The sequence below is a fragment of the Pteropus medius genome, unplaced genomic scaffold (genome assembly GCF_902729225.1).
Source record: "Pteropus medius unplaced genomic scaffold, Ma_sr-lr_union100, whole genome shotgun sequence".
NCBI classification, from domain to species: domain Eukaryota; kingdom Metazoa; phylum Chordata; class Mammalia; order Chiroptera; family Pteropodidae; genus Pteropus; species Pteropus medius.
In genome coordinates this window covers 10,533,118-10,544,499 of record NW_024340692.1, presented here as the reverse complement: position 1 = coordinate 10,544,499, position 11,382 = coordinate 10,533,118, and the positions used below count along the sequence as shown (strand labels likewise).

Below are 11,382 nucleotides of genomic sequence, written 5' to 3'. Positions count from 1 at the left end.
ACAGTGGTGTGTAGCAGCCAGTTGCATCAGTCGTGAGAGCTGACTAATGTATATCTCTTCCCAACTCTGTGTTTAGTGATCTCATGTTGGTAGTTTAAAGTCAGCCAGGGTGGGAGTATTCACACTTCACAAACTGGCAAACACTACAGTCTAGGGCTTTTCCTCTGCAGAGAGCCAGTTATTAAACATTTAGTAACATACTACTGCCTGGGGGTGGGGAGGGAGGATTTAAGAAGAGGTATTATAAGAGAAGAGGATTATTGAGCTGAATCTTATAGAGCAATTAGAAAAAAGTCACTACTGAATTTTTAGGAGAGTAATTTGAATATTTTTTTTTTTGAGGGGAAAAGAATTTTTTCTGAGAAGATGGGGAAAAGTGGACTTGTATTTCTGATGATTGTAAACTCTAGCCAATGTTTTAATAATCAACTGCTCCCTGAGATCAGATTCTGGGTTTTATTTATTTTTGTATTATTATTTATTATTATTTATATATATACATACAACCTTGCACATGATTAATAGACAATAAATGTGTCTTGTATAAATGAACACATGTTGATATTCCTCAAGCCTCCTGTTTAGATAGGTCAACCATTTTTACTAACTATATGCCAAGCACCGTACTAGGCAAATTGTATATAATTTTGTATCTACATTTTACAGAAGAAGAAACTAAGAGTTGAAGAGGTTAAGGAATTTGCTCAAGGTCATAGAGCTCATAGCACTATTTAAGCCTAAGTGTATTTCCTTCCAAACCCCACATTCTTTCAACTGTCCCATATATCCTTCTAAATCAGGGGCCATCTGTTCCATGTGGATGATGAGTCGAGACAGTTGAATACTCTGGGAGTGAGAGATCATCAGGGACTGTGGACATGAAGTAGATGGTCTTTAGCTTGAAAATTACTGGTTTAGGTTTTATTGTATCCTCTCTATTTGACTCCTTTGGTGACATTTACGTTAGCACCTTGGCTGATCAGTGATAACCTTTTCCATGGACTCCTAATCTGAAATGCAGCTTGACACACGTATATAGCACAGCAGAAGGCTGAAAAATGAGGGTTGGATTTCTTTTCCTATCCCATCCTCAATTCAGTTACCAAGAAAACATCTTTCAGATCAAAACATTTTATTTCCCCATCCGCAGAAAAGATGTCAGACAAAAATGTTTGGATGCGGTACACTTGAGTTCTGCATCTAAAGACCAAATAGGACAGATATAGGGTTTAGGGTTATCTATAAGTCAAAAAATGGCATGCTAAATTTTGGTACTTCAACAGCTTGCTTCGCGCTGCTTAATTTAACCCTTCTTATAACCTCTGAGTGAGGCTGTACACTATGTTTTTCCCATTCTTCAGACTAAGAATTTAATTGTTACTCCTTAAATCATAACTTGAGTGACTTACCACTTGTGTATACTGCATTCAAAATTCTCGCAATGGTGGACAAGAATACAGAAGGAAACATACACAGAGTTGGATTTTGCATGTATGGGATTAGGGGCTGAAGAAAGGTTAGTATTTAGACAGGGCCATATTATTAACATCTGTAGGGTATAAGATCATGTAGATAACTTCTGAATAACCAGTAGTTAAAGGAGCAGCAATTAGAGCCTCTTATATTACCCCACACTAATAGAGTTCTTGGATGGAAACAATCAAAGCCTATTCTGGTTAAATTAAGGAAAAGAGGAATTTCTTGGAAGGCAGTTGGGTAACAGAATCCAGGAAGGTTGGGCAACAAGTTCAGGTAGTAATCAAGGGAGGCAAGAAATGGCTGAGGCATGGTCATGGGATGATTCTGCCGGGGACACTTCTGTTTGCTATTTGGGGACTCCCCACTGCTGCTGGCACCATAGTGAATGTTCATTTCATGCTGCTACATTCTGTCTCTCTTAGACACTTGTTTCTCTGCTTTTGGATCCTCTAATCTACCACAGCCACCAAGAATAATCTCTGACAGATCCCACACTCTTTTAAAGATCTATGGGAGCATGGTGTGGGAGCATCTGATTGGCTATGCCAATTTACACAGCCACAATCTAGCCTCCTGGGAGAAGAGCGACTATCTGTCTTTCTCTGATTTCCCCAACAGAAAGTGAGCTCTGTCTTCTACCAATTCTGTGATTCACCTAGATAGGAGTGGAGTTTAGATCCCGGCTGTCCTAAATGAGTGATGTTTAGCTCTACATACCCTCATTTTGGCATAAAAATGTGCCTAAGAAAAGCTGAGATGGCCTCGTTTATATAGAACAGTGTTCAAACAAATCATGCTGTTATATCAATGGCAATGAGTCTAATTATCACAAATTTATTTCTTTAAATCTGTGGTCCTCCTGAATCTATTATGTCCACAAAGTGAATTTGTTCATGCTCTGGGTTTGTCTGACTCAGGAAGGAATGTTTGCATACATGCTGACTTCTTTCTCACTGTGTGGCTTTGCAATTCAAAAGATGTAAAGAGGTTTTCCCTGGCTTTCAGCCTCCCTATCTATTTTGATCATGGAGGTTAATAATGCTGAAAAGCACTCAGAGTATATAAGGCCGCTGAGAAAATGAGAGCTTTATGTTTTATGGCTGGGACATGATTGGTAATGTATCTGCTGGGAAAGTTGCCATTCAAAATGCAGCAATGAATATTGGATTCCATCAATTCTCAGTGATTTCTCCCTTCCCCTACCCCACCCTGCCCCCTTGCCTACCACTTGGGAGGGGAGCATTCAGAGCCTAGATCTGAGCATACTGGTCACTTCTTTCCTTGTAAGGCTCTGCCAATATCAGGCAGTGGATTAGCACTCTGGTTGAACATTGGAATTACCTGGGAACTTTCAAAAAGCCTGATGCTCAGGTGTCACCCTAACCTTGACATGAACCAACCGTACTTCGGGACAAACACCAGGCAGTAGAAATGGAGACAGCTTCACTTCTTCCTTCCTTCCTTCCTTCCTTCCTTCAGCTATTCCTTCCTTCCTTCCTTCCTTCCTTCCTTCATTCTTTCCTTCCTTCCCTCCTTCCATCCTTCCCTCCTTCCTCCTTCCTTCCCTCCTTCTTTTTTCCTCCTTCCTCCTTCCTCCTTCCTTCCTCAGCTTCCTTCCTCCTTCCTTCCTCATTCATGCATTCCCTCCTCCTCCCTCCTCCTCCTCCTCCTCCCTCCCTCCTCCTTCCTTCCTTCCTTCCTTCCTTCCTTCCTTCCTTCCTTCCTTCCTTCCTTTATTTTTAATTTTTGGTAGGATTGAAGTGATTATTCCTGAAACAAGTGCTATTCAGTACAACAAACACAGGCTTGCATTCCATTTTTCTAGCTGTATGGTCCAGAGTAAGTTACTTTAGTGCTCTGGCCTTCAGTTTCCTCACCTGTAGTAATTTCTGCTTCCCAATATTTTGGGGACTATTAAATAAGAAATTTCATTTAATTTCTTAGTGTTAACACCTGGCACACATAGTAAAGATAGATAGCCTAGGAAGCCTTTAGAGTTTTCAAAGGCATTTCCATGTCTACTCTTTCATTAGGCTTTTGGCACCATCCTTCTCCATAAGCTAGTCTGGATTTTTTTTTTTTTTGCACCATTTTAGAGATAAAGGTACTGTGATTCAGAAAGTGTGAGTGAATTGCTCACAGTCACACAGGTGGCATCATGATAGTAGGACTAGGGTGTCACTTCAGGTATTAAGTCCCAGACGAACATTTTTTACACCACAATAAATTATATTACAGAGAGGGTCAAATGAAGAAAGGAAGCGGGAATGGCACAGGGATAAGTAAGGTGGGGTGGTCCCTCTTGAATGTAAATGATGGAAAAAGAGACTGTCATAGGGATGCTCTTGTGCATTGCACTTAAGTGTGATGTGTTGAAGTTTCATAAGAGTTCATAGAATTTATTCAAGCAACTCCTTGATTCAACTTGTGCTTCACTGTTAGTGCATTTATAGAGTTTGGGAGTCGAGGGCAGTAACAGAATGTAGTTATATATCACCTAGGAACCAGATGGGGATAAGAGTAAAGCTAAACAGATTATTTTGAGCCTGAAACAGTGACTGCGACTATTATCTGGTGTGTGTGTGTGTGTGTCTATGCTCATAATCACATGTGAGTATTACAGCCTCATATAAGCTTGAGAAAATAGAGGAAAATACATAAAAGGAGGGAGTCCAAGAGCATTGTTATAGAGTGGTTAAAAGTTCAGCCTTCAAAATCAGTCGGAGTTAGGTGACCTTATTAGCTATCCCTTGAGCGAGTTACCTATTTGCTCTGACACTTGGTTTCCTCACCTGTAAGTTGGTATAATAACACTTAGCTCATAACATTTTATAAAGGATTAAATGAAGTAAAATATGTTACTCAGTCCAGTATATGATGCATGATCAACTCTCAATAAATGTTAGCGTAATCAATCAATCAAGTGATCCATCAGTAGCCAGGAATTGGAGTTCTGAGTCTGGGCACCTAGCCACCAGTCTCTGTGCTTCCCCTCACAGAGTTTTGAGACCTCCAGGATGTCAAATCAACCAGTATCTACATCAATTTCTCCATGTGATAGTAAAAATTTACCCCTGTTAAAAATAAACTTTCACTATCTGCTTCCTAAATGTCACTTGAAAAGAGGAAAGTTGGGTGAAGTCATCCTTGCAGGAGGAAGGAAGATTTAAGGAGTTCTAAGATTTATTATTTAAACACAAATCCTGTACCTTTAAAACGGCCCGAGACTACTAGTCATTGTGTTTCATATGGTTAAAAGTTTCCCTTCAACTTGGTCTTCCATACATTCAGTTAAAAAACACTATATATAATATATATATTTATATGCAATGTTTATGGAGGAATGCAGGGTGATACTGACAAATTGATCATTTCCCTGCTTTCTAGATCTGTTGTTTTAGTCGCCCTGTTGTAATGTCGCTCGGCCTGTGGCTCTTCCACAAAGCTGTACTAATAATGGCAGGCAGTGCTCTATGGGATCAACTCCCAAATGTAACATCTTTTGCGCCAGCTTGCATGCTAGACAGTAACATAAGAGAGTCCTGAGACGGGAAAAAAGAGCGGCTGACAGTGAATTGTGAGCTGCCTCCAGCTGAATGGTTATTTTCCGGCGGAGTCTGAAAGTCAGGTGTGCATAGGTAAGAGTGAAGGTCTTGCAGTTAGCTTCCTCTGGACCTTGCGTCCTGGCATTGCTGCTGGCCATGGGGGGACTGGACTAAGTTATAGTCTTATAAAAAGAACTTACCCAGTATCCTGAGGGTAATAAGTGGCTGAAATTCAATGGGCTAAAATTTTTCTCTACAGCTCAGATTGCTCATCTCTAAAATGAGAATAATAATATTAAAAGGCTTGTTGTAAGGACTGGATAAGAGAATTATTTTAAAGTGCTTAGTGAAGTTCTTGGTACATAGAAAGCATTTTAAAAATTGACTAATTTTTAATACTTTTAATAAACTGATAATTTTTCTTTGTTTTCTGGAACGAATCAGAACAAAGGGGAGGAATCTAATATATACTGGCTATCTTTTAGTTTTCAGGAACTTTATATATTATTTCTTTGAATAACCCCCAGAATAGTATGTGATAGAAATTCTTAGTCCCATTTTATAGATGAGCAAATTGAGACTCAGACAGGTCAAGCAATTCGTTTAGGATCAACGTAATTAAAAAGCTGTGGGCTGTAGATTTCAATTCGTTGTATGTGACCTTAAAGCCCATGGTTTTTCTATTTAATTTAACAGCATCTATTCAATGAGATTAGAAAAAATGGAATCTATTCAATGAGATTAGAGAAAATGCAACCTGTCTCCTTGCCATTATGTTTACTCAGTACCAAATCTAAGACACAACTGATAATTTTATTGAATCCACCAGTTATAGGGATCATGTAGACCTAGTAATTACTCAACCCAGAAATGCTTTCTTCTACTTGAGATTAAACAGCCTACCAAGAAATGTGGCAGAATTTTCCTCCACCAAAAGTCTCTAAAAACAGGACAGGTGATTTGTCTCTGCCTGTTTTATCACTGGCCTTTGAGGGGGTGATGGAAAAGAAAAACAGCCTTTTGGAGTTTCTTCCTCATCTATTCTGTCTCTGCAATATGTTGCAAAGGCATTTCTTTTCATCTTAAGCAAAATCCGGGAGTAACTTAGTACATAAAACAGTATCGATGAAAGGAATCAATACTAATAACTAACATTTATATAAACATTTCAGAGCTTCCAAACTCCTTCACATATATTTTCACCTGAAACGGATATCAACTATGAGAATAAAGACACACAAGTATATTAGTATTTCCTTTTCTTGTCATGTGAAAAAACAGAGGCTCAAAACTTAAAGAACTTACCCAATATCCTTGAGGGTAATTAGCAACCATATTTAAGTTTGAATCTGTTCAACTCCACAGCCAGAGCTCTCTACCTAAGACCTCATTACTCAGAGCAGGGTCTTAGAACGAGGAGCTGGCAGCTTGTCAGAATGCAGAATCTTTGATCTCACTCCAGACCTGCTGAACCCATATCTACAGTTTAGCAAAACTGCCATGTGATTCGAGTGTTCAAATATTACTCTCTGAGAAGAGCTAATTCTTAGGCAACATCATCTCTCACATTTGTAGCAGTACTGTTATTTATATTAGCTCAAAAGCACAAGAATGACCATAAGTAAGAATTCAATAGTCTCCCGCTGAACACTGCCCCATCCTCTTTTAAGTAAATGGCACTTGACTTGTTTTTAAGCATAAAGCATTCTTGTTTTATTTTCTCTAGCTGGTATCTTTGAGTTATGTTTTGGGGAGTCTAAAATGACTAAGATGGGGTAAGGTGATAGAGATCACTCAGACCATAGTGCTGAACCAGGTGGAAAGGAAGCCCAGGCTATCGGACATTAAAACAGAAAGTCCTCTAGTTCTGCAAAGCACATCTTGGGAGGGGGACACAATTTACAGCTGGCTTTATCTGAGAACCTTCTCCAGGTTATTTCTGGCTCCCTTAGAGATGGGATGTACTGAGGCCAGACGTCCTGCGTGAAGGAACTCTCTTCAAACAGCATCTGGCACTTCCTTCAACTCCAGCAAAGCCCCCGAGAGCTGGAGCTGGCTTTCGCTGCCCAATACCTGGGCTTTCTTCTCTTTAGAGCCAACTGTGTTTCTAAGAAATGTGTGATCTCCGGACAGGCTCCTTCAATTGCACAGCACTGCCTCTGCCCCTGGAAGAAGTATCCAGAGGGGGCCCAACGGCCTGCTGGCATCCTGGCCAGGCCAGCATGCTGTCTTCTCGCCAGTACGCCTCTGCATCCTCTGCTGGATAATGCTGGGAAGTGAAGAAGAGCACGCTGTAACACATTTTTGCCCTGCTATAAAAACAAGGAATTTATGAGCATGCCGGTTTGAAAAGAGGGCCTGGGGAATCATTACTGAAAACATAAAAGACTAATTTTCTCCATAAAGTGGCAGCAATAAATGTCCTGTAAATATGGGCCTCCACTGACTCCTGCTTCAAAAGCATATTTTTACCCCCAATCCAATAGAGTCTATTTCATGGTTAAACAGAGTAAATGACATAGACTCAGTGGCCATTCTCGCACACCTGGCGTGAGGCAGTGTACACTAAGGCAGGGAGAGCAACCCAGGGGGACACCAGTCACCTCTGGCTGCCTCCAGTCTGAGAGGGAGGGATGGAGGGAAGGAAGCCAGGAAAGGCATGGATATGAGGATGAAAAGGTGGCAAAGGAGGAGCAAGGAAGCCATCAGTGTGTGAAAGTCTGGAAAATTAGCTGTGGTGAAGTGGAGGCATTGCCCTCCTGAAGCTCGAGGACTCTGGGTGGATTCTTCTCCCTATTATGAAAAATGATATTTTCATAATATCTACTTATGAAAATTAAGTCCAAGTCTGGATATGGATTTCCTTATCCCCCAATTTGTGGATGTAACAAAGCATTTGAAATTGAGAGAGTTCTAGAAAACTTAAAAATTTTCCCTTACTTTTGGTTGGTCAGTCAGGTAGAGGAGCCTTGCTTTTCTGAGTTGCCGAGAGATTGTGGCAGTCCAGGCAGTGGGTCCATGGGAGGGGAGGTACTGCTGTATAAGATACATTCCTGGGTGGGTGGGGTGGGGGGAAAGAAGGAGCAATGTGTTCTTCCATTGGCAGTAAGAGAATCTCTATCAGCAATAATGTTTACTCAAAAATAAAAGAGTTGGTAAGTAGAATGTTCTAGATTATGTATCTATAATATACCAATAAACATAAAATATTTCTTCAGATTTTGCTTTCTGAGAGTAGGACAATAAGGCTGATTAGGGAGTTCTAAGCTGAGAAGATCCGGGGAACTAGGCTCTGGATGGAAGGTATTGTGGAAGGATGTAGAAGAGCACATGAACTTCTGCTGTCATCTCCGTGCCATCTGGTTAAAAAAACCCAGTTTAAAAGGCAGAATGACACAGGTGTGGGGAAAATAAAAGCTAAGACCCAAGACTACAGAGCCAGATATATTGGGTTCAAATCTTAGTTCTACCTCTTAGCAGCTGGTTGACCTTAGGAAAAACATTTAGATTGCTTGCGCCTTACCTTCATCATTTGTAAAGTGGGAATAGCAGTAGTGTTGGTATGAGAGTTAAAGGAGTTAATATTTGTAAAGCTTACAACAGTGCCTGGCGCGTAGTAACTTCATGTTGTTGAAGTCGGCTTCATTTACATGTTGGCTACTAAGTTAATATGAATTACTCGAGGATCTCACTTTACTTGCTATGCATCATATACAGGAGAGTATCTATTTTTAAAAGGACTATGTTCCTTTCCCACACATACTTTGGAGGCATTGCTGATGTAAGATTCTGTTTATATATCTAATAAATGCAAAGCACATATTTTTCAGATGAATTCAGTGATTAATATATGATTCTGGGAAATTTGCTTCTCCCACCCCCAGTTTATCATACTCTGGTGCTTTTAAGGTGACTTCATTTGAGATGACTGAAGATTAGGCACGTACTAGTTTGTGGGTTTTCTGGTGACTGTGCTTAAATTTGTGATGCTTGAGTTTTGATCTCTTCTACTTTCTCATTTTTCTAATGTTCAAACTGTGATCTGTCTTCTTCTTGAGGCACCTTAATTCATGGGCCCATTTCTAGCTGCCTTACAGGTGGTCACTGCCCTGCAGGACTCATGCTTTCTCATTTCACCATGGAAAGATGTCTCAGTCATCATTTTCCTCTTCTTCCTCCATGACATTCTATCTGCTCCACCCTGGAGTTTTGCATGGTCTCCTGTGGCTCTCACAGGAAGCACCTCTGAGAGACCATCTTTGAGAGTCATGAGATGCTAGGAGGTAAGGGCCACACTAGGGTGTCAGGCATAATGGCAGGGCAGGTTAGTGCTAGGGAAAGTTACTTCTCTTTCTGGAATGGTCACACCCACACTACCTTCTGAGTGAAGGATGAAAGGGGCAAACCTGCCACTTCTGAATCCTTGGAATCAGGTTACTGAGGCGTCCTCAATCATCAGTCAGATGTTACAGTGTCACAAAGTGCCTCAAACTGTTCTTTGTGTTGTAGGAGGTTAAGACAAAGGGTAAGAGATGTCCCTCAGCTACAAGAATATAAGCAATTGCAAATTTGTTTTGTTATGATTAAAAACAATCAGGAAAATTATGTTCTGAAAGATTAATCATGGTCTAGAAGAATAATAGGAGCTTAGAGATGGATTAAGGCCTGTGGCTTCCAAGAGAAAGTGAGATTTGAAGGAAGAACTCAGTTTAGGTAGGGAGACTTGGACAGGGAAGAGGAACATTCTAGGTGATAATAGAATGTGGGGTGTGGGGAATTGTGTCCATGCTGGCCTGAAGTGCTCCAGGAAGGGTGGATGGGAATAATAATGGCAAAATCCACTTATTTCTCTGTTTCTCAGGTGAATTCTCATGCAATATCTGATTGGAAATGGAATTGGATCACAGAACCTAGCTAAAGTGAGATCACAGAGCTTGAAAAAGTAGAAATGCTCTGCCTACCCTTCATGGAGTCACAACATTGCTTTGTCTGGCTTTCACCCTGAATTCATGGATTTTTTTACTGAGAGGGATCGGTCCTAATTGAACTGATTTTCAGATTTCTGGGTCCCAGGCTCAGTTTAGTGACTCTGTCCTCTGTTCTCTTACATTTCCTGACCCAGGCTTCCTTTTGCTTTGTCTGAGATAACTCACCTTGGGTCCAAATGTGAGTTCTGTAGAGAATGCAAAAGATCTATACCAATGCTCTCTGTCCTTTACTTGCTTAAAAAGAAGATAGGCTCATCTGTTTATGGACTTTTAGGAATAATTAACACTTTTCTTTAGCTGAGAAGAAGCACATACTAATATAGTGAGGTCTTTTTTTAAAGACAAAATGAGGAACGCATATATTAGTTTGACGTTATGCTTCATTATTAGCCATCATTTTCGACTTCTCAGAGTGCTGTCACCCACCCCTGAGGATCTTCACTGGGCTGATATTGGCACTGATTCAGATTATATTAGTGTAAATTTGGGTTTTCTACTGCCTGCTGCTTAATAACTATCAGCGGGTTTTGTCCCTATAGTATCATTAGCACCTTCTTCCTTCAGGTGCTGACTGGGGACAGCAGAAAGCCCCCAAGCCTATAGCAATTTACACCTATTGACTCTCCCTGCAGCTAATTCATCTTCATGATCTGTCAGATTCTTCACTCAACTTCTCTCTCACTACTCTTAAGGAGTGGGCCTGTCCAGAGTCAACTGATTTTTGAGCTTGTAATAAGGTTAGGGAGACAGGGACTTTGCAGATATCTTGTTGACATCTTCTGTTTTCTGGATGGTATAAGTGAAGGTCAGAGAGGTTAAGTGATTTGTCTGAAGTCACACAGGAAGGAGTAGAGGCAGAGCTGGGCCTAGACTCTGCTTATCCTAATCTTTATTCCATATTCTTTCAATTGCCCTGACTGTAGCTTGGGACAAGGGAGGCACTCCCATGACCCGATCAGCTCTTGAATGTGTGGTCCCTTGAGATAGAGGGACAGTCTCTAGATTGAACTGTCATATTTTAACATTTCTGAAAAAAGCTAAAATCAAAAGTTGCAGAAAATTTTATAAGGTTGTAATGTGTTATTCTCAGAAGACTGTTCACGTATCAATTTCTATAGAGTACATTTATTCCTTACCATAATGGGTCAAATGGTCACTCTTGCTTTCTCTTTCCCTTTCTCTCTGCATCTGGTCAGTCATCTATCTGGCTGAGCATTGCTTCTTGGAAGTATTTCTCAAATTCTTTTCTTAGTTCTTGCTACAAAATCTCTCTCCTGTTTCAGATCCGAATGACTGCATTATCTTCTTAGCTGGTATCCCTGAGCTCTGCACTCTTGACCCCCATAAATCTGTCTTAAACATGCATTCCA

General features: G+C 40.5%; 1 long non-coding RNA gene across 1 annotated transcript; it reads right to left on the bottom strand.

Moving 5' to 3' along the window:
• Positions 1-6,740: 6,740 nt before the first annotated feature.
• Positions 6,741-8,773, bottom strand: LOC120616025 (uncharacterized). Its single transcript, XR_005656443.1, has 3 exons — positions 8,548-8,773; positions 7,965-8,077; positions 6,741-7,293 (listed from the first exon to the last, which is right to left on the bottom strand). It is a non-coding gene; the product is annotated as an uncharacterized LOC120616025 (long non-coding RNA).
• Positions 8,774-11,382: the final 2,609 nt, after the last annotated feature.